We start from the raw sequence: 27,373 nt of genomic DNA on the forward strand, positions 1-27,373 counted from the left end.
ATATATTACATGTCCTGAATACGTACAATATTAAATATATAGATTTATCTTAAAAATTATTTAAATTTACCTTCAATTCTAGAGTATTAACAGAAATGTTATAAATATACTTCTCATGAATATTTTTAGGATCGTAAAAAAAGACACTCACGATTATTTATTCTAGATCATTTCTATGTTATATATAAATAAATAAAAATAAGCGTGTTATATGTAAAATGTATAACGCTTGACCCCAGTTTCAAAAGGATAGAGATAAGAAAAGTAAATTATGAATCCTAACATGTATTTGAAGTAAAGGATGATATCTTATAACCCATTTCACTGGTCAAGAAGAACCCACAGGAAATCTAGTCAAAATAGGGTTTCATCTAATAAGTTTTCAATATCAGATCTTATTCTCCGATTGAACTTTGCTCGTCCCATATGTAATTTTTGTATAATTCTATTGATAGTTTGTATTCCTTTTATCAAACATAGTTAATCAACTTTATTTAAAAATAAGGTTCATATCTTACACAATTTTTATTATATAAAAAATCTGATGTAAACACCACATGACTTTCTTGTACAACTATTAAATTGCATATATACTTTTTTTTTAAAAATGAAAATTACATAAAATTTTATTTTATTAATAAATTTATTATTGAATAAAATTTATTATTGTTATTATTGAATTATTATTCATCGTAAAAGTTTTTTTTACAGTCAGAGGTTAATAATTATTAATAAATCAATATATTTAAATTTAAAAAAAAAAGTTAAAAAGAGAATATAAAGCTTGATTGAACCGATGTGCCTTCTCCTTGTAATACCCAAATGTTTCAGTAATTAAAATTTTATTTGGTTATAACTTTGGAACCTATGAAAATAAGTACCAGTTATGACATATTGTTGAAAAGTTTTCGATGAGCTATATTATTGCAGTTAAGAAAAACTCCAAAATCCAATTTTTTGGGGGGGGTTTTGGGCTTTTTTGGGCACTTTTGGTTAAGTCAATTGCAATCAAAAAGGGAGGTGCACAACTAGATGTTACAACAGTCCTAAATCCAAAATTTCAACATCCTACGGTAATCGTTTTTGAATTATGCGAAATATGTACTTACAGATGTCATGCTGAAACTAGTCAAAATGAATTCAGGGATGATCAAAATAGATATTTCCGTTGAAATCTGTAAATTTTCGCAATTACAATACAGTACTTTCTTGTAAGTACAAGAAAGTAAAAACTTCTTCAGTTTTTATTTTTTTATAGAAGTGTAAAGTAAAAACATTTTATAAACCTAGCTGTTACTCTAATTTAAAAAGCGATAAAAAATTTTAAACCCCAAATAATGAAAAACAGTGTTATGGATTCAATCCGCCACCAGCACAAGAGGAAAAGTAATTATATATTTTTTTAATACCCAGATGTTTTTAATTACTCATAAAAAGATTATTTAATTGAGGAAGTAACATGCTCACTTGTTTTCAATAATCTGTTTAGTCTTTGATAGCCATCGATTTAGAAACATGTTTATATGTGTAATAACGACTGTAGCAATCGTACAGTGTCCTCTACTTCAAACAAGATTACGTCATTGCTACCTTAAGGGTATTAGAGAAATCTGATAGCTTACAATCAACACCAGTCTCTAATTGCAAGTATTTTAACAACGTGACCTATGATCGCTCAAATTGAGAACTGTATATCTACATATATATATATATATTTATATATACATGATTTATATATATATATAAATATATATATTTATATATATATATAAATCATGTCTTGACTGACTGATTCATCAACGCTCAGTAAAAACTACTGGAGATAAATTAAAGAAAATTTTTATACATGTTAGACGTGTGATGTAAGTCCATACTAAGGAAGGATTTTTTAAAATTCCAAGTTTTAAGGGGTAAAATGGAGTAACAATAAAATTTATTATTATTTTAATTTCTCGGTAACAAATGAAGATATCAACTTGATTTTTGGTGTGTGTGTGTGTGTGTGTGTGTGTGTGTGCGTAATCTTCTTGTGAATATTTAAAAACTAATTTCTACATTTTTTTGAAATTCCAAATTTAAAGGGTTAAAATGAGATAAAATTAAAATTTACAATTTTTTTTTTTTTTTTTTAATTTTTGGTAAAAAATGAAGACAACTTAATTTTTTATGTGTAATCTTATAAATATCTAAAAAACAATTTCCAATTTTTTTTTAAATTTGACTTTGAAAGGGGTGAAGAAAGGTAACAAAAATGTCAAACAATGATTGCAGATTTTCCCCATTTCCGATTCTAATAAAGGAGATATCACTCTTTTTGGACTTGTAAATACTCTTCAGAAAATTTTCTAAAAATAATTTTCGGATTTGTGAATTTTTATATTTTAAGGGGTAAAAGAACATAAAATTGTTTTTTACATTTTTGCCGTTTTATAATACTGCTATTTTATCAATCCTTTTGATATTTAGTTACATTCTGATGGTAATTTATATCTGTAATTCTGATTATGTATTTCGCGAACGAAACCACGAAATCTAAAAACCAGTTAGTGAATCCTGTACTGACCAAACTGTTGCTCTGAAAAAATTACAATAAACTGATATTTTTTATAAATTGGACAGGCTTTAATTTTTATCTATCATTATTATTCTCACAAGCATGAATTTAATGAACACAGCGGGGTCTAAGAGACTGAGCCCCCTGGCTAGACATCCACTGACCGCGATGGAAAACGAAACTAACCATGTATTGCCGGCGAAGCTATGCATATATAAGTAGAACAAACTCATTCAAGTAGAACCATTCTTCATCACATTTTCATATGCATAATTTCAGATACACTACTACAGCAAATTTAAATTTCAATGAAATTTATGTAGTAGTTTAGGAGATCTTTGAGCCACAAAATTGTATATATAAACCTATAAAGAAATATGTAAAGATACTACAGTTAAAGTGAATAGTATTTTGTACTTCAAATACCTCGAAAATTAATTTTCACCCCCACCCCCCACCCACAAACCATGTCAACCATGTGACCGAAAGTAATACCCGTAATATTCTTCGAAAAGCCGGTAAAACTTTTTAACGGATATATTTGCTCCTAAAAAGAACGACACACTTAATATATAAATGTATAAATAAATATATATATATATAAAAATTCTTCTCCCTTTCAAAATGCTATATCACAAATATAGAGATGAGATTAGTTTTCCTAAGCCACATGTTAAGTATAAGAAAGAGATAATAAAATCCCCAAAAAATTATCCTCTTTTATCTAAAAAGAACCACTAAAAATGATGTTTTGTGATAAATTAAAAAATATTTTAAACAAAATAGAGATAGAGAAATTCCGGAATTAAAATATCTGGACTTAATCAAGAAAATGTTTTTAAATCTCGGGAAAAACTATTTCTATGAAGAAATCTCCAAAAATCACAAAAGTAGTGAGTGGCAGTAGAGTTCATGTAAAAGGCCAGTGAGAGACTTAAAAATTAATTAAATTACTGGTAACAAAGGAAAGAGAGATGTGTTAAATATGGTTCATAGTTGGAAGAAACGGAAACAAAAATTAGTAAAAAAGAAATCTGTAATATCATCAACTTTTATTGATTTTTCTCTAACAGGTGTTTCCAGACTAAAATATAATAAAAATCATTATGTTTAATCACTATATTTATTAAATTACTGTGGTTTATAATTTAGTATTTGCTTTTTATCAACTAGTAATGTTATATGAAGATTTATCAATTTTTTTTCTTTTTAGTTATAAAAAAGTGAAAAGACGAAATGATGATGATGATGAAGTGACTAATAATTTATAGTGCTTCACAGATAACTTAACTATTTTTCTATTTTGTAGATCAACTTTTGATATAAAATTTTAAACTAGTTGAAATAGCTCTTTAAAGCTTATATCTCAGTTTTAAAAACGTTCATCTTAAAAATAAAATGCGATTAGAGTTCAACAGTTCAAAAACTGTTGAACTGTTGTTGTGAAACTGTTTAAAAATAACTATCATTTTAATAATGAACTAGCAGACCCGGCAGTGCTTCGCTATTGCTATATGAACCCAATTGACACCCTCCGGTTTGGTCTAGTGGTGAACGCGTCTTCCCAATCAGGTGATTTGTAGTCGAGAGTTCCAGCGTTCAAGTCCTAGTAAAGTCAGATATTTTTACATGGATTTGAATACTAATCGTGGATACCGGTGTTCTTTTGGTGGTTGGATTTTCAATTAACCACACATCTCAGGAGTGGTTGAACTGAGACTGTACAAGACTATATAAAATAGAATTATTTTGGCATTTTTCCATCCGAAAATGGTTTTCCTATTGCTCTGTTTATTCAGTCACCAATTTCTAGTTGTGCCTGTTCGTTGCTCGTCGATTTGAACGTACAGAATGTGTTTGTTTGTTTTCCAATCATTGGCATTATAAATGGTGCTTCAGTACATTTCGCTTCTTTTTTTTCTGTATAAATCGTAAAGTTTTCTGTACTTCATTATAATTTTATGTGTATTTTGTTATTATTTTATTGATAATTGTATTATGTATTTATTTTTGAATAGTAACTTATAAAATATACCCATTCTCCGAGTGGGATGTCTGAGATGATCTATATATGAAACACCAATTATATGGATCCACAAATGTACCATCTTCTTGAATATTACCTTTTTTTATTTTTATTTCCCTTACCAGTGAGGATGGATCAGCATTGCGCATTGCGCATCCTAAGTGGTTGCCAAATCTCCAGGGACTTCGCAGGATCCGGCTATGCCATGCCCTACGAAGGTCACTCACCCAGTAGGCCGGAACTCGGTCTTTTATGTTGCCATTGCCTCTAATTTTACCCTTCACCAAGGGAGGGGTCCAGTAGGGTCTCAGCCTTTTCCCACGAACTCAGGAGGTCCTCGGTCAGTCATCAAGGGTGGCCCATCTCAGCTAATCGCTCTCTCATGACCAGGGCTACCCCTGTGTGTCCCTACTTCCAGTCTACATCCCGTCCCATTCCCTGACAACACATTCTTTGGTCTTTATAATCCCCTTGACTATGGTTACAGGTTTCCCATTCACATTTACCCCGTAACATAAACTCAATCGTATTCTTCAGGGTCAATCTAATCACCCCAAAGCTTTCTTTACTTCATCCTATATATAGTACAAATATATAGAATGTTCAATAGTATCAATGCCATTACAGTAGCGACATTCAGATGTTGTTCTTCTGCTTGAATATTAGTTGTCATCCATTTTATCATGCCCCTCCTCGCATTATCACCATGTATAAATAGCAAAATAATTTATAAGTAAATTTCGAAATGGTTTTTACTTTATTTTAAGGAAATAAAAGTGAATTTTATTAAAAAATAAAATGAGAATTTATCTTAGACCTTAATTTAAAAAAAAGATAAAAAAACATAATTTTGGTTGATATCGGATTTAGAGACTTTTCTTTGTAAAAATTGACCTACGAATAAATAATTAAAACTTTACATTTCGTTTTATATTTAAAATTACAATAATATTTCTTAATTAATTTTGTTTTAAATAGAAAAAAATCCTTTTTTCATTTTCAATCAATTATAATCCATTATGTAAAGTGTAGTCATAGATATTAAATTTCTCAGGCGGTACTGAGTAATTGACATAAGAGAACTAGAGTACCCTCTGCTGTCAGTTGACTGAAATTCAAGGCTGACCACATCGTTATTTAATTTCTCCTGATTATTACTACATATATGTCGACGTTGTGGTACGAAAATCGATTAACTAAGTTCACTATATATTCTATCGTTTAGTTATAGGTTATACTGTTTGACATAGTTCCTTTTTCGTTATTTAAAATGTGACAGAAAATTCTTTTGAGTAAATCTGTGTTATAGTTTTATATTGACTAAAAAACTGGTAAGTTTTTTAGTCAATAGTTTTTAAATCATGAAAGCTGTGGTTATCGCAAATTATATTAATTTAAAAACGTTTAGTTAAATGTAATTTAAGTAACATTTATTACTTTTGCAACATATAATTTGTTTATATTTTATATTATAAACTTCCGTATCCAAAGAAAATGAATGTAATTTGTTAAGACAGGCTGCCTTAAAAAAAATCAAACATTATTTATATTCAGACCTCAAACATAAACATATAAATTTATTTATAAATCGGTTGCATTAATATTTTCTGATTCCTTTAAGGCTTAATAATTTTGCTTCATAATAATAGTAAAATTATAATTCAAAATATTCACCAATCACTTTTCTGTTAAGTACACATTTTTTTTCATTTCTTCAATATTTCTTTAAAAAAAAAAACTTTTTTGACGAATGATTTTTCGACCAAATAAAACCGTGAAACAAATTTCTAAAAATGTTCCCCACTAGCATTCCCTGTTGCGGCTTAGTTCGCACTATATGCGTATAGAACTTCAAATATTGGAAATAAATCTTTAGCAACTATTTGTGGTGTCCTGATGCTCTCAGAGTTATAGCAATTCACAACTTACAGGACAAATTAGATTATTTGGATAAATAACGACTTTTCAGTAGAATTAAAAACTATAAAACTTAGAACGCTCTGCCCTAGATTTACATTGTCTACGATCATAAATTCTAGTGGTACTACAATTTCTTCTTCCTTTTGTGACCTTGCCGAACTAGACGATATGAAAATATTAATACCAAATTGAAAATCGAATTTATATCAATTATCTGTCATCCTCTGAAGTAATACCTTACGTTGGTTCTGAAGGCTTAACAGAAAAATAAAAGAGAGGTCTGATCATATGGGAAGATATTGGGGAAAAATTTATGGGAAAGTTAGATTATTCATTTAAAATTATCTACAATTACATATTTTTGTTTTTTTCTAAGCGGTGTAAACTTCTTTTCATTATTAGCTTTTGGAACAAATATGGTTCAATTTAAAGAGTAAAAATTAAAATTTACCTTAAAAATGTTAATTCTAACTCAATAATTATGTATAACATAGTTTATTCCGTGATTTTTTTTAAAATTAACTACTCATTTTACCTAACCTAAAAATATATAAAATATTTAAATCAGAATCTTAAAATTTTTAATTGATAAAAACTTAAATTCTTTACATGGAATAACATATAAAATAATTGTTTTTAAAACTCTTAAAGCTTTGTGGAAAAATTCTAAAAAGTCTTCATCTCCGTTTATGAGTGAAAAAGAAATTATCGCTTTTCATTCAGAAGGTTCTAGATTCGAATTCTAATTAGGGTTGTAATTTTTAATAAAATGCAAATAGTTTATACATTAATTCTCATACATAAGCTGTACGAAACTGATGAGTATAATATAATCTATTAAACAATGATAACTTTCCCTAGATCAATTGCTGGTCGAATAACATTTACAACCGAACAGTAAAACGATAAAAGTGTACAAATATAAAGTTTAAAAAATTATAATAAAAGTGTGTTCTACACTCAAAATAACAGAAGTTCATATTTAAATGAAATTTTCATAAATATATCAACCAATTTTAATTATTATAAGGCAGCATTCGTTCAAGGTAAAATAATATAAGGCAATTTAGTGTAAAATATTACACAATATAAAGTTTTAGACATAATTGTTTATAACAGTAACATAATTCTCAAATATTGCAGACAAATTTTCATAATTTTTCCTCCCTCACTGCAAAACTTGTCTTAAACTTAGTTAAATAGTTGAAAATGAAAAAAAACTAATATTTCTACACAATTATTTCTAAAAAATCCAAATTTCGCTCAATTTTTTTTGTTTTATTTATCTATACGTAACGCATAATTTTATACAGATATAGTAGATGGTAAATTTAAAAACTGCAAACAACTATTTTAATAACAAGAATATTTTTCAATTACCATTGTTGTTAGCATTTAATTTATTATATAAAAAATTCAAGCAGAATAAATTCCAGATCTTAATTTCGATTTTACAATTTCAATAAATATTAACCTAGAGTATTTATAAGATGTAATTTTTTTTTTATTGGAATTCATTGTTTCATACTTTTAATGATAACTGTAAGCATCTCATTACATTCAGCGAGTCTGTTTTAACGAGTTCATAACAAAGGAGGCACTGAGCGTTTTGCCTAAATCTAACTCGCACAAACCTATTTAAACGAGTTGAATTATAATTCCTTAAAAAACATTTTTAATGGGTTGTGTTAAAATTCAGTTCTTTGAAATGTAAACAAGGAATTTTTTAATGAGAAAAACTAAGCATACTATAAAGCGAAAATATGCCTGTTAAATAAAATACTATTGAAGAAGTGGTACCAATTATTGATAGCGAGAAATTATCGCACTACCAACAATATACAGTAATTCGTTCGAAATTTTTACAAAGATAACAACTTTATTTATATAGTTAAGCAACTAAAAGTATTACACCATAGTTCCTTCTCCCACAAATTACATTAATTTTGAAGGAAATAAAAATTAAAAATATCCATAGCAAAAGCATAGAAATATTATTGAAAGCAATATAATTATTATTATCAATAATATTGAAAGAAATATTATTGAAATAATATAGCAAGCATAGAAATATTCATAGCAAAAATGTTGAATTATCAAAATTTAACTACACAAAATATAGAAAAGTAATCTCCAATTTTATAATATTAAATATAACATCAAATTTATTATTTCATTCATACGTCTTAATCCTTTAAAAATTATTTTAACGTAGGAATTTAATTCTTCTGGTTTAAAATTTTATAATAGCACTAAAATCTTACAATAGTTGCGGTTTCGTTATATGCGTACAGAACATAAAAGATTGGAAATAATTTTTCAGTGATTATGTGTGGACTATTGTCTTCAAGGATTTAAAAAAACCACAACTTAACGAATAAACTTCCCTAGAAGTTGTTTTTGAGGGATTTGGAGCTTTATAGATTTGGATTGGATCATTCAGACAGCTGTCCTGCCTGCGGGGTTGAAAAGACACCTTTTCATGTATTTTTTCGCTGTTCCAGATTTGAACCTTTTGTGTGTATGTGTTGGTAATTTTTGTGGTTGTATTGTGTTATATAATTGCGGTTGTAATTGTTGTATTGCGGTTGGTAATTTGGTAATTTGTTGTGGTGTAATACTTGTGGTTTTCGATTGCCTTGTTGTTTGCTTGTGATGACCGATTGTGTGTTTGGGCGCTTACCCCTCTCCTGAAGTAATGCTTTACCAGCGGTCCCAGGCGAGTGGGTTCGCCAGAAGTGGAGGTTTAGTAGGTGCTAATTATGTGTATGGCTACCCTGATTGAACTTCTTAGTTTAGGATATAAAAATTTAGAGCGCTATTTTACACGTGTGCGGATTAGTTCTCTCGCGCGTGCCGCCAGATTAAACAATGACATTAAATTTAGTAAAACATTTAATAAATTTTTGAAGAGAAAATTGCTTAAGTATTGAAGAGACTGTTTATTATTGTTAATAATCCATATAGACAATAACTATCGATATAAACAACGATATTAAATTTAGTATAATAAGTTCTAGGTTATTTATTTTTACTTTTTTTTAGCTATGCAAAACGGTCTTCAACATATGGAACTGACAACATGTAGATACTCCCGAGACAAATAATAAATTGAGAAATTTTTAGCGAAATCTGTTAAGTAGTTTTTGAGTTATTTGGGCATACACAAAACAAAAATTGTCCTTTATTTGTATATGTTTAATACTTACAATACGTAATTAAAGTATAATATAATGTTATTGAAAGTACTGTTATCATGTAAAACTTCAAGAAAATTAAGTGAAAAATTCAATACAAAAAAAAAAGAATACATTCATCAAGACCCCATTTTCTTCTTTTTACTAAGATGCTGATCATTTACATTTGTTTCTTACGAATAGGATGTTATCATACGTATGCTGTTGTAAAAAGTTACTAATCTGTTAAATAAAAATAAAAGCAAAACAAGATTAAACTGATTAAAATAAAATGAACTGACCACTAAACAAACATATTAAATTGTTATCTTTTCAAAGTAGACACAAAATATAAATACTAAATCTATTACTTTTTTTTTGTCTTCAGTCATTTGACTGGTTTGATGCAGCTCTCCAAGATTCCCTATCCAGTGCTAGTCGTCTCACCACAGTATACTCTCCACATCCTACATCCCTAACAATTTGTTTTACATATTCCAAACGTGGCCTGCCTACACAATTTTTCCCTTCTACCTGTCCTTCCAATATTAAAGCGACTATTCCAGGATGCCATAGTATGTGGCCTATAAGTCTGTCTTTTCTTTTAACTATATTTTTCCAAATGCTTCTTTCTTCATCTATTTGCCGCAATACCTCTTCATTTGTCACTTTATCCACCCATCTGATTTTTAACATTCTCCTACAGCACCACATTTCAAAAGCTTCTAATCTTTTCTTCTCAGATACTCCGATTGTCCAAGTTTCACTTCCATATAAAGCGACACTCCAAACATACACTTTCAAAAATCTTTTTCTGACATTTAAATTAATTTTTGATGTAAACAAATTATATTTCTTACTGAAGGCTCGTTTAGCTTGTGCTATTCGGTATTTTATATCGCTCCTGCTTCGTCCATCTTTAGTAATTCTACTTCCCAAATAACAAAATTCTTCTACCTCCATAATCTTTTCTCCTCCTATTTTCACATTCAGTGATCCATCTTTGTTATTTTTACTACATTTCATTACTTTTGTTTTGTTCTTGTTTATTTTCATGCGATAGTTCTTGCGTAGGACTTCATCTATGCCATTCATTGTTTCTTCTAACTCCTAAATCCATTTTACTCTCGGCTAGAATTACTATATCATCAGCAAATCGTAGCATCTTTATCTTTTCACCTTGTACTGTTACTCCGAATCTAAATTGTTCTTTAACATCATTAACTGCTAGTTCCATGTAAAGATTAAAAAGTAACGGAGATAGGGAACATCCTTGTCGGACTCCCTTTCTTATTACGGCTTCTTTCTTATGTTCTTCAATTGTTACTGTTGCTGTTTGGTTCCTGTACATGTTAGCAATTGTTCTTCTTTCTCTGTATTTGAAACCTATTTTTTTTTAAATGCTGAACATTTTATTCCAGTCTACGTTATCGAATGCCTTTTCTAGGTCTATAAACGCCAAGTATGTTGGTTTGTTTTTCTTTAATTTTCCTTCTACTATTAATCTGAGGCCTAAAATTGCTTCCCTTGTCCTTATACTTTTCCTGAAACCAAATTGGTCTTCTCCTAACACTTCTACCACTCTCCTCTCAATTCTTCTGTATAGAATTCTAGTTAAGATTTTTGATGCATGACTAGTTAAACTAATTGTTCTGAATTCTTCACATTTATCTGCGCCTGCTTTCTTTGGTATCATGACTATAACACTTTTTTTGAAGTCTGACGGAAATTCCCCTTTTTCATAAATATTACACACCAGTTTGTATAATCTATCAATCGCTTCCTCACCTGCACTTCGCAGTAATTCTACAGGTATTCCGTCTATTCCAGGAGCCTTTCTGCCATTTAAATCGTTTAATGCTCTCTTAAATTCAGATCTCAGTATTGTTTCTCCCATTTCATCCTCCTCAACTTCCTCTTCTTCCTCTATAACACCATTTTCTAATTCATTTTCTCCGTATAACTCTTAAATATATTCCACCCATCTATCGACTTTACCTTTCGTATTATATATTGGTGTATCATCTTTGTTTAACACATTATTAGATTTTAATTTATATACCCCAAAATTTTCCTTAACTTTCCTGTATGCTCCGTCTATTTTACCAATGTTCATTTCTCTTTCCACTTTTGAACACTTTTCTATAATCCACTCTTCTTTCGCCAGTTTGCACTTCCTGTTTATAGCATTCCTTAATCTATTACTTAAAAACCAATAATTTGGTGCCAACTTCGTCGAAATTTAAAGAACTTAAAAAGTATTATTTTTAACGTTTAAGTAGCTTTTTTAAATGAGAATTGAAAAAAAAAATTGTCAGTTTATTTTAATTTACTTTGTCAGTATTTTTTTACTTTTACTTAATTTAGAATATGAGCAACTCTTTAAAGAATTATACCCGAATGACAAAAATTCATTCGCAAAAAAACATAAATAGTAAGAAATCAGCATCTTGATAAAAATAAAAAAAGGAATTCAGAGGAATGACGCCCCGGGCTGGATCAACGTGAAGCATAAACACAGCCCGGGGGAGTATCCATTACTCTAACGAGCCTTCACACCTACCGGCTGTAAGTCCGGCATGACAGGCAGGCCCGCCGGTAGGATCTTAATTTCCTTGCCCTGCCTCTAACCCCACTGCAAAGCCATCATTTCTGACAAAGTCGTGCCCAGAGACCCCACCCTGGAAGCCGGGACTCGATCTTGCATTGTCTGCCTCAAATGGAGCCAACACGAAGGTTACCTCCACCGGGACTCGGTCTTTCAAGCGCCTGCCTCTAACAAGCGCGACTTACAGGTCGCACCTGCCGGGACTCGGTCTTATCAGCTCCTAAGTCATTCTTGTTATCAGAGTATGACTTAGGTAAATATTACAGAACGTGAGCTAAGGAATGTTGACTGAATTTTTTGCCAAGTCTTTTGTCAAGTTTTATTTACAATCTGTTTCATTCATGCAGAAACCATAAGTAAATTGTATCGTAATAATCAAATGAAAAATAGCTTACCTCTTAATGAAATATATTAAACAATCATGTATAGTACGTACGTATAAGAAAGCGCCTACCTTACACATAAATGTAAGGTAGACTTTACCTTAAGGCTTAAGAACAACACAGTAACAGAGTAAATATAAAAATAACAATATCAAAAAACTACAAAAAATACAAGAAAACATAAAGTAGAAATGAAACGAAGAAACAGTGAAAGCATAATCAATTATCTTCCAAATAAATACTGATATATAACTCTCAAGAGATGAAATGTTACCCAGATTTCACTAAGAGTCTCTCAGGTCCAACAAGCACATGGAGCTGCTTCTGCTGGCTAACATCTTCGTTATTATCTAGAAGGTTCACCGCCAAATACTTCTCATGGTCGTTAAGTCTTAATGCGGGAATATATATTGTATTTTTTTTATCTCGACTTTTCACTTAATTTTCTTGGACTAATTTTTTTTTTTAAATTCTTTAAATATCAATAACCATGAAGTACACGGATAACTTGGGGTACCAGGTGTTCGCGAGGAGATACGGAGGACCAGTAGAAGAACTAAGTATCAAACCTGAACAAGCATGTGACTCATCTGGCGCTGAATTTACCTGACAATAGTGAGGAAGGAAGACGACTGAAGAGGCTGTATGTACTGGATGTTACTAAACTTTCAGGGCCTGGATGATGACTGGAGGGCAAGACCCGTGGAGTGATACAGCAGTTGTTATATCAAACATAATTTAAAATTTTAAGAATCTATGCTAGAATTTTACGTTTGTTGAGTCTCATGGTTGACACTGAGTTGGACGTCTTATTCTCTGCTGTAAATTCGGTGTCTATATTGTTTTGTGACAATTGTTTTAATCTTATTTAATGTTTTGTAATTTTATTATTTGTTATCTGTTACCTTTGTTTTTTTAATTGCTTTGAAATGATGCAAATTATTAATATTTGGTTTGAGATGAGTTATCTTTGGTTGATCTCCTGACACGCCGCTCTTAGCCAAAAATCTGATTTATGTCCCAATCCTTTTTGTAACTAATTGTTGCCAAAAGGTGATAATCAACTTTTATTTTTTTTTTTTTGCTAAATTCTTATCAATGACGGACGGTGATTGCAAAAATAACAATTTCAAATTAAACTTTGTAACTTTTTACTTCAACATTTTTTCACTGATTTTATTTTTAAGGAAAAAATGTGTTTTTTTGTTATAATGAAATTCACTACAGAAACTCGAAGCTTGTAAATAGGAATATGAAATGTAATTTTTGTAGCGTATGAAAAATGCCATCCCTGACTGGCGGATTCGTACCCGGATGAAAGGCTGAGACGTTATAAAATAAAAACTGTATGTTTAGTTTGATCCTTATGTGCTTATGCCTACCGCTATTTCCAGAATCGCCAGATCACAGACTGACGTCAAACTTTAAGAGTTTCTAAAGAATCTTAATAACAACAAATTAGGTGTAGATTAAATAAAATAGAATATCAAATATAATAAATCTAATCTGTCTCTTTCAGCCCCTACAAAGTTTGATTTGTATGAAAAAATCATTTAATTTTGCTAAAAAGTTTTTGTTGTTTGCTTTCTGTGATGATCAACAATAACAAAGATTAAAATTTCGAAAATAACTGAAGAATAATATGAAATGAATAAGAATAAATCGTCCATGAAACTACATTACTTTTCATTTAAAAATTTTTCTCTTATTTTATCAGGAAGTAATAATCCAATAAGATATATACGGTTCTAATTAAAATTTTATTTTTTTAAATTTATTATAAATAAAAAGGATATTAATTTGATCTTATGTCCACAATTATTTCAAGGATCGTTGGATATACATCAAATTTACTAAATTTCAAAAAAGCTTAATAACAGTAAATTAGAGATATAAATTAAATTTAATTGCATAGAAGATTAAAAAGAACAAGGAAAATATATTGAATTTTAATTTGAATACTCTCTCTTCTCTCTCTCTCTCTCTGTGTGTGTGTGTGTGTGTGTGTGTGTGTGTGTTAGAAGTCTATACTTACATCTAATTAAGTACCTCGTAAATAATTAAAATTATATGTAATATTTTTTGAGATCCTTCATTTTAATTAGTTCATATCCTACACGTTTATTATTAAAATAACAACGCTAAAGGAAGTAGTAAAATAGTTTTATTTTATATTTATATAACTCTTTGATTTATATTTCTGGCAAAAATAATTTTAAATTCTTGTAACTTTTAACTCAAAACTAATTTAATTAATTACAGAAAAATATTTTTACTCGCTTATTGAACTTCATTATTAGACGAATTAATTTTACTATAAAATGAATAAAGTAAAAATATTTATAAAGAATTAAAACAGGGATTTTTTCTTTTTCAAAAAATAAAATACATCGAAATATACAAATCTAAAAAGAAGTCAAAGTTCTATATAAATTACTTGTCACCACCAGCTCACTAGGTATTATAGAAATATACTCAATGTACTTTTTTTTTATTTTTGAAACGCGTTATGTGTAAGTAAAATATCGTGCTTTTATAACATTATTAAATAAATATATATATTTTTTTAAAAGATAAAATGACTGAAGTATTGGTATAAATAATAAACTTTATACATTTATTACATAAATGGAAGTAACCATGTTATGGTTTTATCAAATATATTTTGCTGTAGGTTATTCGAATAAAGAAAAAAGAAAACAATTGTTTTATTCCCGCATTTTTTTCAGTTTTTCCTCTTTTTGAAATCAAATTAAGTTATTTTCAATCCTTTTGGGATTTCAGAAGATAAAACATTAAAGTGGTAGCCGAGAGAATACTAACACTGTGTAAATGCAGTGACACGCAAGCCTTAAAGTAAGTAAGGTTACGTTAAAGCTAGATAGAATTGCACTATAAGTAAATATTAAATGTACCAAAAGAAAGCCCTGACCTATATTATGTAAAAACTCAGAATACCTTATCTGTATATTTCTCTATTTGTCTGTTAAAGTTACTGACTTAACATATCACAAAAAACAAACAGTAATAATAATAATAGAATATACTTTTTAAATTTAAATACACTAAGTTCTCTTTTTCTATCTCGTATTATAAATTAATTAGTTTTAGTATTAAATTTTTTTTTTTTAATAAATCATTTTTATATATTCTCTAACATAATTTTATTCTCTTAATCCAGTGATTAAAATTATTGTTGACATTTCACGTATAAAAACTTCGATTTCCTTATTTAGCGTAAAAACTATGATTTAAATTTTCTTTTTCAAAATATAATCATATTTCTTTTTTTTAAGAATAATTATACTTGAATTAAAAAAAGGGCTAAATTATTTTATTTAAGTGAGAAATAAAATTATTTAACAATATTAAAGGAACTGGTAACGTTCCATTCTTCTTGTACTAACATACTGGTATGTCGCTGTCGTCCTTAATAATACGAGTGTTTTAAAACGTATATCGGGGTTTTAAAGTTATAAAATATTTATTCAGTTTTACTTACATTAAATTCAAATAACTTTTCCTATAAGTGTCCAATGTGAGCAGCATTCGTCATACGGCACACATCCAACCGACAGGAGAGTTCATCCCGTACTTTAATCAGTAAGTCTGGAGTAATTGATACGACAGCTATTTCAATCCTGAGACTCAACTCGGGTAGGTCTACTGGTAACGGTGGCACATACTGATCCTTTATAAACCTCCATAGAAAAAAATTTCACGGGGATCAGATCGGGCGAACGTGGAGCCCACAGCAAACAAGAATCTGATCCCCGGGGAGCAATCCAGCGGTCGGAGAGAATTTTATTCAACTAATCACATACAGCATTATACCAGTGCTGGTATAATGCATTATACCAGCATTATTGGCAATTTCATGGGAGATTGCCAAATAAAGTTTCGTGGTTCGTATTGCAGTTGAGGAAAGAGCCATATTTGTAGCAGATCAAATGACACACTTGCTTCCGCAAAAAAGAATGGCCCGTAATCTTGCAGTCGGGATAAGGCACAAAGATGATTTAGTTTTGGGGAGTCTCGTTGACAGTTCAATATTTCATGAGGATTTTCTGATTCCCAGATACGAACGCTATGAGTGTTTACAATTAACGTGAAATGTTGATTCGTCATTGAATACGACACGATAAAGAAAGTTTTCATCGTCACTGTGCATCATTTCATTTACGAAGCTAGCACGCAAACTACAATCTGTAGGCTTTAGAACTTGTAGCTTGTAAACAATATGGACACAGTTGTAAGTGATTCTTAAAACCCTCCACACAGATGTTACTGGAATTGCTAATTCGCGGCTAGTCTTCCTAACGGATTTCTTACGACTACGCACAAAAGACTCTTACATGTTCAATGTTGTCTTCGGACAACCTCGATCATCCTGTACTCTTCTCTTTACAAATATCGCCAGTAGTTTCAAATTGTTTATACCATCTGCGAATGTTATTGTCACTCGGGGATCACAACGGAACTTCAAACAGAACGCATGTTGAACGGTAATTACAGATTCCACTCTTTGCAAACTGTAAAACAGAACGCTTTCTGCTGCGGGGGGGCGCCATCTTTGCTACTAGCGCTTTCAAGCAGAAGGTACAAAAAACAGTTTATGAACTTGCACACAGCTAAAACTATTTGAGTTGCTCTTTTATCTTATATGTATAATCAATCAGTGTAAGTGAAAGTTGAAAAATATTACATAACTTTAAAATTCCGATATTCATTTTGAAACACACAGTCTGTATGTATTATACCCTTAAAAAAAATACGTGCCACTTACTTAAAAATTAACCACAATGAAGCCAATAGAGATAATTATATCATTTCCAGGATTATTAATAAACAGCGGTATATAAAAAATAAAATGTTATAAGAAAATTAATTGTAATAATAGAGAAAATGCATGTAAAAAGATGCTGGTAGATTGCATAACTTCTCCGGCTTTTTTTGACAGATTTTTATTAATAATATACCATACGGTTTTTAAATAATAATTACTTAATTATGCATTGTTAAATTGAATTATGAAAAAGATCTGGGTTCGGTAAATAATTTGTGTCCGATTTAAGCCGCTTCACCAATGACATAGTTTTCCTTAAAAATTATGCAGTATTAAACATATAATTGAGGGGAAAAAAAAAATCAAAATTTTAGTAAAATATTTTGGATCGTAGTTGAACCCGTTGATCAAATGACGTTTTAATGTGTTATTTTGTTACAATAAAAGGCATAACATTTTATCTAATAAAGCGTAATTCGAAAAAAGTAATATTTCGAAATTGTTAACAGTTAAAAATTTTAGTAGCTGCTAATCTTTAATTTCCAAAAGTAAAATTTTCAAAAATATTTATCAAGTGAAAGATATTGTTGGTACATGTTCACTAAATTTCATTAAAATAATCTAATCATAGATTTAAATTTTATTGAAACTACATTCAATGACGAATAAACGGAAAAAGAAGCAAGTCATGACATTTATACACGTGAAGTATTTATTATTTTGATATCCTGAATCTGTCCTAACACATCTAGCAATACCTCTCAGAGCGTTCTGTATAGTTACTGTCAGAGGAGGGAGAAAAATAAAAAATTTGATTTCCATAGTGCTCTTTTGAGACATGGGGTAAAAATCTGTCCAAAGAGCTGGAATAAATATAGAAAAATATTTGTGGCAAATTTCAAATTTCTGGTTAATGGGTATTCAAAGTATAAGATACCTCACACATTAATAAAGGTTAAAATTATTTATTACAAAAATAATTTTTGATAGGATATTAGCTCGAAAAGAATACATCGTGTTTTATGTTACAAGACTATTCCATTTACTACAGTTTGTTGGTGTAATACAAGCCACTAAAACTAAATACATCTTGATTTTATTTTTGAATTATCAGAACAAAATCATAACTTTCGTCTATGATCAGAAGCGTAACTCTTACTTTCTGGGTCTATTTTTCCTGGATGGTACATATAATAAAATAATTTATTTTAAAAAAAGTTGGCATAATTTAAGAATCAAGGTAATTATTTTGATAACTAATATACTTTAAAATTATTATTTAATAAATTGAAATCGAAATCCAAAAGAAATTTTTTATTTAATTTAAAAAAAATTGGTTCCCACATTAAAAAGAAGGTTTTTTGTAACTTTTATTCTGACAAAAATAAATTTTAGACATTGATAATTTGGAATTACAAAAAACTGATGATTTTTTAGGGTCTCTTACTCCAGGGGATTAACTGTGTAAAATTAATATTAAAAATGTAACCCAAAAGTGGAAATACTACATTTAAAAATGATACATTTAAAAAATTGTTCAATGATATTGAAAAATAAAAAGATACAGCCAAAATTTAAAGTAAATTCAAATGTGGTTTTTAGGAAGGAGGTGAAACTTTCTTGCCAATTTTTTTATAAAAATACTAGACATTTGTGAATAATGAAATATTAATATTTTAACGGCAATGAGCATTGTAAACGCAATGGGTATATGCTTTTAAACTTCTAAAAAACGATTTTTCGTTGCCACAGACAATAGGAATAGAATAGAGGAAAATTTTTTGTAAGCATTTATAGGCCTGTTGATTTATAAAATATTCATGTAAAAATTCCCCATTAATTTTTTTTTTTTAAGTAAGAAACAGCTAAAAAATAAAAAAATGTAATAATCTTTTGGAGGTAGAGATGAATATTAAATAAAATTATGCAGTTTGTTATCCTGATAAAAAAGGGCTTTAATTTTAATAAGAACATTTTTTTTTTTAAATGCTCCAGTAAATTTTTTAAATTTTATTTTGGTCGAAACACCCCTCTTTTACAATTTTTGGAAAAATTTATTAAAATAAATTCCCCTGAGGACGACATCTTTCTATTAAATTTGAAGAAAATTAGTTAAACGTTATTAAGTTTCAAGTAAGCCAACATACATACTTATGTATAAGAGGTCTGTTCAAAAAGTAACCAAACCTTTTTAATTACGCGGTAACGTAAATATTTAGTGACGTGCGGTTGGCAGAATTGTGTTCCGCATAACCTCGTCTGTAACCACATCTTCTTGGATTGTTGAAATCTTGTTTAGTTTTCGTGTTATTGTTATTTTAGTGCAACATGTTTAAGTGTTGTAACGATTTTTGTAATGTGCGATTTTTTGATGATTGAACTTCTGACTGAATGTCGTAGCCGTAAACCCATCTTTCGTATCCCGTTACAATCCTTTGCATGAATATTTCATCATCAGGTTGTTCAAGAAGTTGCCGGCAATTGTCCACGCCATGTTCTTTCTACGGGTTCGGTTATCAAACGAGGAACAAACTTTGCTGCAACTGGATGTATGTTCAATTTTTCTGTCAAAATGTTACGGCACGATCCAATCGAAATGCTAACTCTTCCTGCAAGTTTTCTGATAGTCAATCGGCGATTTACACGCACCAGATCGTTGATTTTCTAAACGTGTGTGTCATCAGTTGAACTCGAACTCTTTCGTGGTCAATTGTCATTTTCAATTGATTGAAGACCACTTTTAAATCGTCAAAACCATTCGCAGCATTGTGTACGACCCAGAGCATCATCTCCGTAAGCTTGTTTCAAAATTTGAAAAGTTTGTTTGAAAGTTTTCCCCAGTTTCACGCAAAGTTTACCTTATGTAGTTTTTTTTCCGAAAAACCCACGTTACAAAATTCGCTACTAACACTTAAACACGTTGCAATCAAATAAAAATAACACGAATACTAATCAAGTGTTCCACAATTTAAGAACATGTGGTTACACGAGAAGGTTATGTGGAAAACAATACTACCAACCGCAAGTCACTAGATATCTCCGTTTTTCACGTAATTAAAAGCGTTCAAACCTCATAAATTCACTTATAAAAACTGTTATTTTTGAGCTTAGGTATAACGTTAAAAAAAATTGTTTGCAATTACAATAAAAACGTTAGGATCGTTTTTTTTTAGTGAAAATGTTTTTTTATAAATTATCCAGAGTGATTTTTTGATAATTTTTTTGAATTGATTACTACACTTTCCCTTTAGTATAAAAGCTAGCTATATTAACTGGGAAAATAAAAATATTACATACGAGTCAAGTGAGAACTTTATACTTTTAATGTTAGTCAAAAACGAAAATAATATTCTCAATTAATTTTTTTTTAAATTAAGAACCTCATACTTCTTAATTATTCTCGTGGATTGTTAACATAACGTACAGGGTATACTTTAATAATTACATAAGTGTACATTCTAAGCTTCAATTATAATTGTAGATATTTAAATACATATTTTTTACTTTTATTTAATGTCCGTATTTTACTTTAATTACCATGAAATGTCCGATATTTTAGTCGCATTCAAATTATACAAGATAATACTAAAATACAACTTAATATGTCATTGTCATAGTTAAACCAAAAGACATGCATTAACTACTAAACTACTGAATTACATGGAAAATATACACAGTAGCAGTAAATAGTATACTTTACATTTACACTTTGGCTCCCTGTTATAACAACATACCGATCGATCTATTTAAATAGCACTACCATATTTAACTGTAATTACTTTGTGTGTAAAATACATATTTATTTTACTTTTTCGTACAGTTACTTCAACTCATAGATTTGAATACACGGGAATAGGCAATAAAAAATATTAAGACTTCCCAAGATTTGAACCCTAGACTTTCCAAATAAAAGGCTGTCATAATATTATTGGGGATTGGCTTCATTTTCATATTTAAAATATACATATTTTTTTATAATAGAATAGTTATCGTAATAAAAATTTAATAAATTATAAAATTTTATCGTAATTTATCTAATTGTTATATTGATTTGTTACGTTTACGATTTAATTATGTTAAACCTGAAAACAGATACTATCAAAAAGTACTAATAAAAGTTAGTACTATATAGTATTTTTACTGCTTGGAAGTGAGAAATTATTTTGGTGCTCCACGCACGTTTGGATGGACATTTAAAACTTCTAATCAGTTAGACTTTGAAGTGAAACGCTTATTCAGTTAAACTCGGGCTGGCCGAGTTTAGCCAAGCGTGGGAGAGTGTGCTGGGTTGTGAGTCTCTGCAGGCTCCGACGTTAAACGCTCATTCGGCTAACTCCGTGGGAGCCGAGTTTGTCCGACTGAGAGAGAATCAGTCAGTTATGCGTAGCTTCTTTGCTTGGCTGTGTTTCATTTTACATTAAAGACATTTATAATTGTTGTTCGGTGTAGCGTGAGCGTGGTTATTCGTGTGATTACTACACCTACATTTCAGTGTATACGTTTATTGCATCATCGTTCCAATACTGAAAAATATTATTGAAGAGTAATTCAGTCATTGTGTATGTAAGTAAATTTATGTATTTTTCGTATGCATGGAGTGCGACAGTATAATATTTCAAAGCATATAGTTCATTAGACATGTAGATTATTTTGTACACTCCGAACATTATATATGTAAAAATAAACAACTGATGAAAAATAATATAGTATTTTTTATAAATATACAGTATTATTAATAAAATACTTAATATCTTAAATAAATTACATTCGTATAAGTAATTTCATAATTTTAAGATCATTAATATAACTCATTTATATTACTTTGAAACGATTACGATCGCTGTAGAAGTTTTCGGCTGTACGGGCTTAAGCACACACAATTTGTTTTCTCGAATTGGCCATCTGTGGACCCCATGAACAAAGTTTGTTTGTTCTTCTGTGATTCACCTGTTGTTATTTCCCGTTCCATATTGAGCCGCTTTAAATCTTTTAAATTCGTGTACTTTTTTCATGAAAAATTTCCCATCTAAAATTTCTTCTCTTATTCTGATTTTTTAGAGCATCTGTCCTATCACTAAAACCGAATGGTTTTTTTACTTTTAAGGTTATCAAAGAACGTGAATCATTCTTCATTTATTCTCTTTAAATGATTGTAAATTAATATTCTCAATTTTTATAAATTTATTTTTTTAAATTTAACTAATTTTCTATTTTTTTAAAGAAATTCTTAAATTTTAATTTTTTTAAGAAATCTAATCATTTGTTAAATTAAAAAAAAAAACAATAGAATTTACGTATAATAATTAAAAATTTCAAAAATTTTAAATTTTAAAACTGAGAAGCAAAGTTGTTTTTTCAATTTATTAAAAAATATCTGAACCAATTTTAATTAATGTACATGAGAAAAATAATAAAAATCACAATGAAAGGAAAAATATTGAGAGACAACATTCAACTACCGTGACCGAACGACTTTCAAAATAACAGCTAAAGCTTTATTTTATGAAAATATTTTATTCAAAGGTTTTCTAAACTAAGAGAAAATTACAACTTGTTCCACTTTACATTGATCAGGGATGTATTCAGTCCTCAGATGGAAACAAATATTATGGTTACTTAATATTTTATCAGGAGAATCTTTCAACGTGACGTTTGTACGTACGTACGTATGTATCTCGCATAACTCAAAAACGATTAGCCGTAGAATGTTGAAATTTCGGATTTAGGACTGTTGTAACATCTAGTTGTGCACCTTTCCTTTTGATTGCAATCGACTGGACCAAACGTGTCCAAAAAAGCCCAAAATTCAAAAAATCTGGATTTGGACTTTTTCTTAACTGCAGCAATAAACCCACATTGAGAGCTTTTCAACGTTATATCATACGTGGTACTTATTTCATTAGTTCCAGACTTATAGCCAAATAAAATTTTAATTAATGAAATATTTGGATCTTACTAGGGGAAGGCACATCGGTTCGAATCCAACTTCATCCTCTTTTTTTTAAATTTAAATATATTGATTTATTAATAATTATTAGCCTCTGATTATAAAAAAAAAGTTTTACAATAAATAATAATTCAATAATAATAATAAAAATAAAAAATATCAGAAGTTATTAATGAAGTGTGTAATTTTTATAGGCGTACAAGGAAGTCATGTGGTGTCTACGTCAGATCTTTTTGAATCGAAGTTGTTCTTTACAATAGATTTTTGTTCGCTGAACACAAACGTTGGACAGCTGAAATTTTAAAGGTATGAGGCTTTTAGATATTCCCTGATTTCATTTGATTCTTAAGTAAATTCAAAGTGAAACAGTGTTTGTGTTTGATAGCTGACTAATAATTTTCTGTCTCTTTTTACTAAATTTTTCCTAACTACCATCAGTTCGTCTTTCCGGCGACATTTGTTATTTTGTTCAATAGTTTCTTTTTTTTAATACTTTTCATAGAAAATAGTTATTCTGGTTCGATAGAGATTGTAGTTCTAAGTACTGACGCAGTCCTTTGATATTATACTTATTAAGGGAAGCTTAAATACGCGTTGTACTGTTAAAAATAATACCTTGAGTTCTACTACTTTCTTCGCGCTCTTCAAGCAAGAATTGCTATTTTAATTGGTAAAAGAAGATATATGACAATATAATAAAATAAAATAAAAACCATTGGTTTGTGTGGAACTACGTTTCGCACGAGATTTGAGCGTGACAACGTCTAGCAAAGACCGACAATGTAAATCGACCCCAAAGAGCTGAAGGCATACTAGACGATTATTAATAAACTTCGTCATAAACGGAACCTTATAGCAAACTTAAGGAGTTCGATAAAATACACAATAGCGAAATCATAAATTTATAATTTTTATTTACAAAAAAATGTTCATTTATTATGTTTTTTAATCAAAACTATTATTATTTCTAAAATTGACGCTGACAGATTTTAAATTAAACTATTAAAAAGAACGATTTAAAAAAAACTGTAGGTAATTGTGTTTATACCACACAACACAAATATACTGTAGAAATTTAATAATAAATCAGGCTTTTGTTTAAAAATTACTGAACTGGGACAGAGGTAGTGTTTTTTAAACGGAAGTAACATATTTACTTCCGCAATTTTGTATAATCACTATCAATAAGCAAATAGAAGGGTTTTTAATCTTGTGATCATCGGAAGGAGGTACTTTTCAAAAAAAGAAAAGAAGGGAACAAATACTATTACATATATATATATATATATATGTATATATATATATATATATATAATGAAAAATTGTTATAAAATATCGAAATTTCTTTTATAGTGTATAAGCCCTAGAGTACATATAACGCCAACCGGATAATCTGAAGAACTCTAAACTGAAAGAAAGCTATTCGACCTTCAATACTTTTCTTAAATTTTAACTTCAGGTGCTAAACACATTTGAAAAAATTTACTTTTTTTCCTAAAAAATTTTTTAAATATTATCAAAGTCGTATAAACTTTTTTTAAGACGTTAATATTTAATATTTTGTATTTTCATGGAATGTATTCTGATAATTTTTTTTAAAATCGTTTACGGGAACTAAAAAATAATTTTGAAATAAACTCTTTTATTCAATAAAATTAAAAATTTCTGAACCTTTTACAATATAATCCTTCTATCTACTGGCTTTGACTGTACAACGTATTTGAACTTTTAATCTGACTGATCTGTTTATTGAACTATTAGCTGCAGGGCGTGCCTATGGCACAGTTCCGTAGCTAGGTCCTCCGAGCGGGTTGCCCTGGCGGGCGACGTCTAGGAATGGGATTATTAGGTGTCCAAAATTGATTACCACTTGAGTAAAAAATTTTTTTTGAATGATGAAAATTGATCAAGGAAAAGCGAAAAAAATAGCAGCAAATCTTTCCAATTAAATTTGGTTTAGATCGGTTTAGGCATATTTTAAAGATTACACACTCTCAACATTTTCATTAAGATCTATAATATCCATATGTACTCAATACGAGAGCAGGAAGCTTAAATATAAATTAAATTAATTTATTTATTAGTTATATATTATATCCAGTTTACAAAACAAATTATCGTAATATGAAACTAACCTTCCTTGACATAATAACAAAAGAGAAGTTAGCTTCTCTTTTTAAAAGTTCACCTTGGTAATAAAATATTTATTTCACATCTTTCATCTTTAATGAAAAACTGCAAATCAAGCTCACGTGTCTGGGATAAAATTCTTAATCTCCCGCCGAGTTACCCAATCTATTTTTTGCTGTTCTTTTAAATCAAAATACTTTCTCACTAATCAATTTGTTATTCATATTCTTTTCTAGAATATTTTACCTTCCACATTTCACTCAATTTTTTTATTTGAAAAAAGTAGTGCTCGAAAGGCTCTATAAGTTCCAAAATTAAAAAAAAAATTAATAGTTTGTATGGTTTTCAAAATGTTTTAAGTTAATTGCTATCTTGTAATAATAAATGTTATGTAAATATATGTGTTTTTAATTATGATAATAATAATAAATGGGAAAAATATAAAAACCATTGTATACTTAAAACTGTAACAGTATAGGCAGATGTAAAAAACAAAAGCAGAATTGTCATGATGTAAAATGTTAGATTTAAAGGGCAAAATTAAGCCAACTACACAACTTTTAGAATTAAATAAACATACATACAATACTCGTGTAGCATAGTCTTTAGTAAATAACATTTATTCTAAAATTATACCATCTTAATTGTAAAAACAGATAAATTATTACAGTATGTATTCATGTAGCCCTACGAAATACCAATAAATCATTTAAAAAAGCTGGCATGACTGTTCCAGCTGCCCATGTCAAGTCATACAATACCTTGCACGCTTTTTCAGCGAAAAGAGTTTTCAGCTTCACCAAATATTTTTCCTGTTCAAACAGTAAGGGTCTGATTTTGATTTATATAATAATATAATTACATTTTTACAAAACAATAACAAAAATGTATTATGACGATCACAAAACGTTTTTGGTAACCGAAGTTTTTGAGATTATAATGTTAAATATAAAATCTAAAATTTACAGTCAACCTATAAACTTTCAAAGGTTTTTGAAAAATATTTAAACCGAAGAATATAAAGCAGAAGAATAAAAAAGCACGTAGTAAGAAATGTGTTGAAAATGTTGGGCTTAATTTTGAACATTTATTATAAACTGCTACGTGTAATTCACTTTGTTGTAGTGTACTATTTCTAAATATAAATCTAATTTTTCTAACTTTTCTTTGTTTTTTCAACTTCTCTTACAACAATTTGTTCAGAATTAAATTCCGTACAAGTTTTGTTTATAAGTTTTATTTGTTCATTACACATTTAATGTAGTTATTGTACGTCGAAAATAAAAAAGTTTTTTACCTCTACTGCTGATACTGTTCGGAGACTTAATTTTTAATCGATTTTTCAGCTCAAAACCAGTAATAATTCATTAATTTTTTCCCTTAATTAATAACCTACTAAAAATTTCTGTACAATCTCATTTCACCGGGATAGCTGAAATCCGAGCAAAATGTTTCACTAGCTGAAACTCGCAAACGAAGCATTTTAGGACATATTTTTACGTGAACGTTTTCCGTTATTTTTACGATTAGAATATGTTAAGAAAATTCCGGAAGAACTTTATAATACCCTGTATAGAAATATTTGAGTCGGATTTAAACAAAATCTGTAGTGAAGCCTGAGATAAAAGACCAAAAGCAGTGATACACACACACACACACACACGCGCGCGCGCGCATTACACACATACATATTTTTTTTTTTCTTGTTTAAATGAACTAGCTTGCCCCCCCAAAACGTAAATATTTGCAAAAATACTCATATCCTATTTTTGATATGATCTGCAAATAGTTCTCTTTAACATAGCTATTCTACCTATACTCGAGAAAGTATAAAGTCTCCTCT

The sequence above is a fragment of the Lycorma delicatula genome, chromosome 7, assembly GCF_047948215.1.
Source record: "Lycorma delicatula isolate Av1 chromosome 7, ASM4794821v1, whole genome shotgun sequence".
Lineage (NCBI taxonomy): Eukaryota > Metazoa > Arthropoda > Insecta > Hemiptera > Fulgoridae > Lycorma > Lycorma delicatula.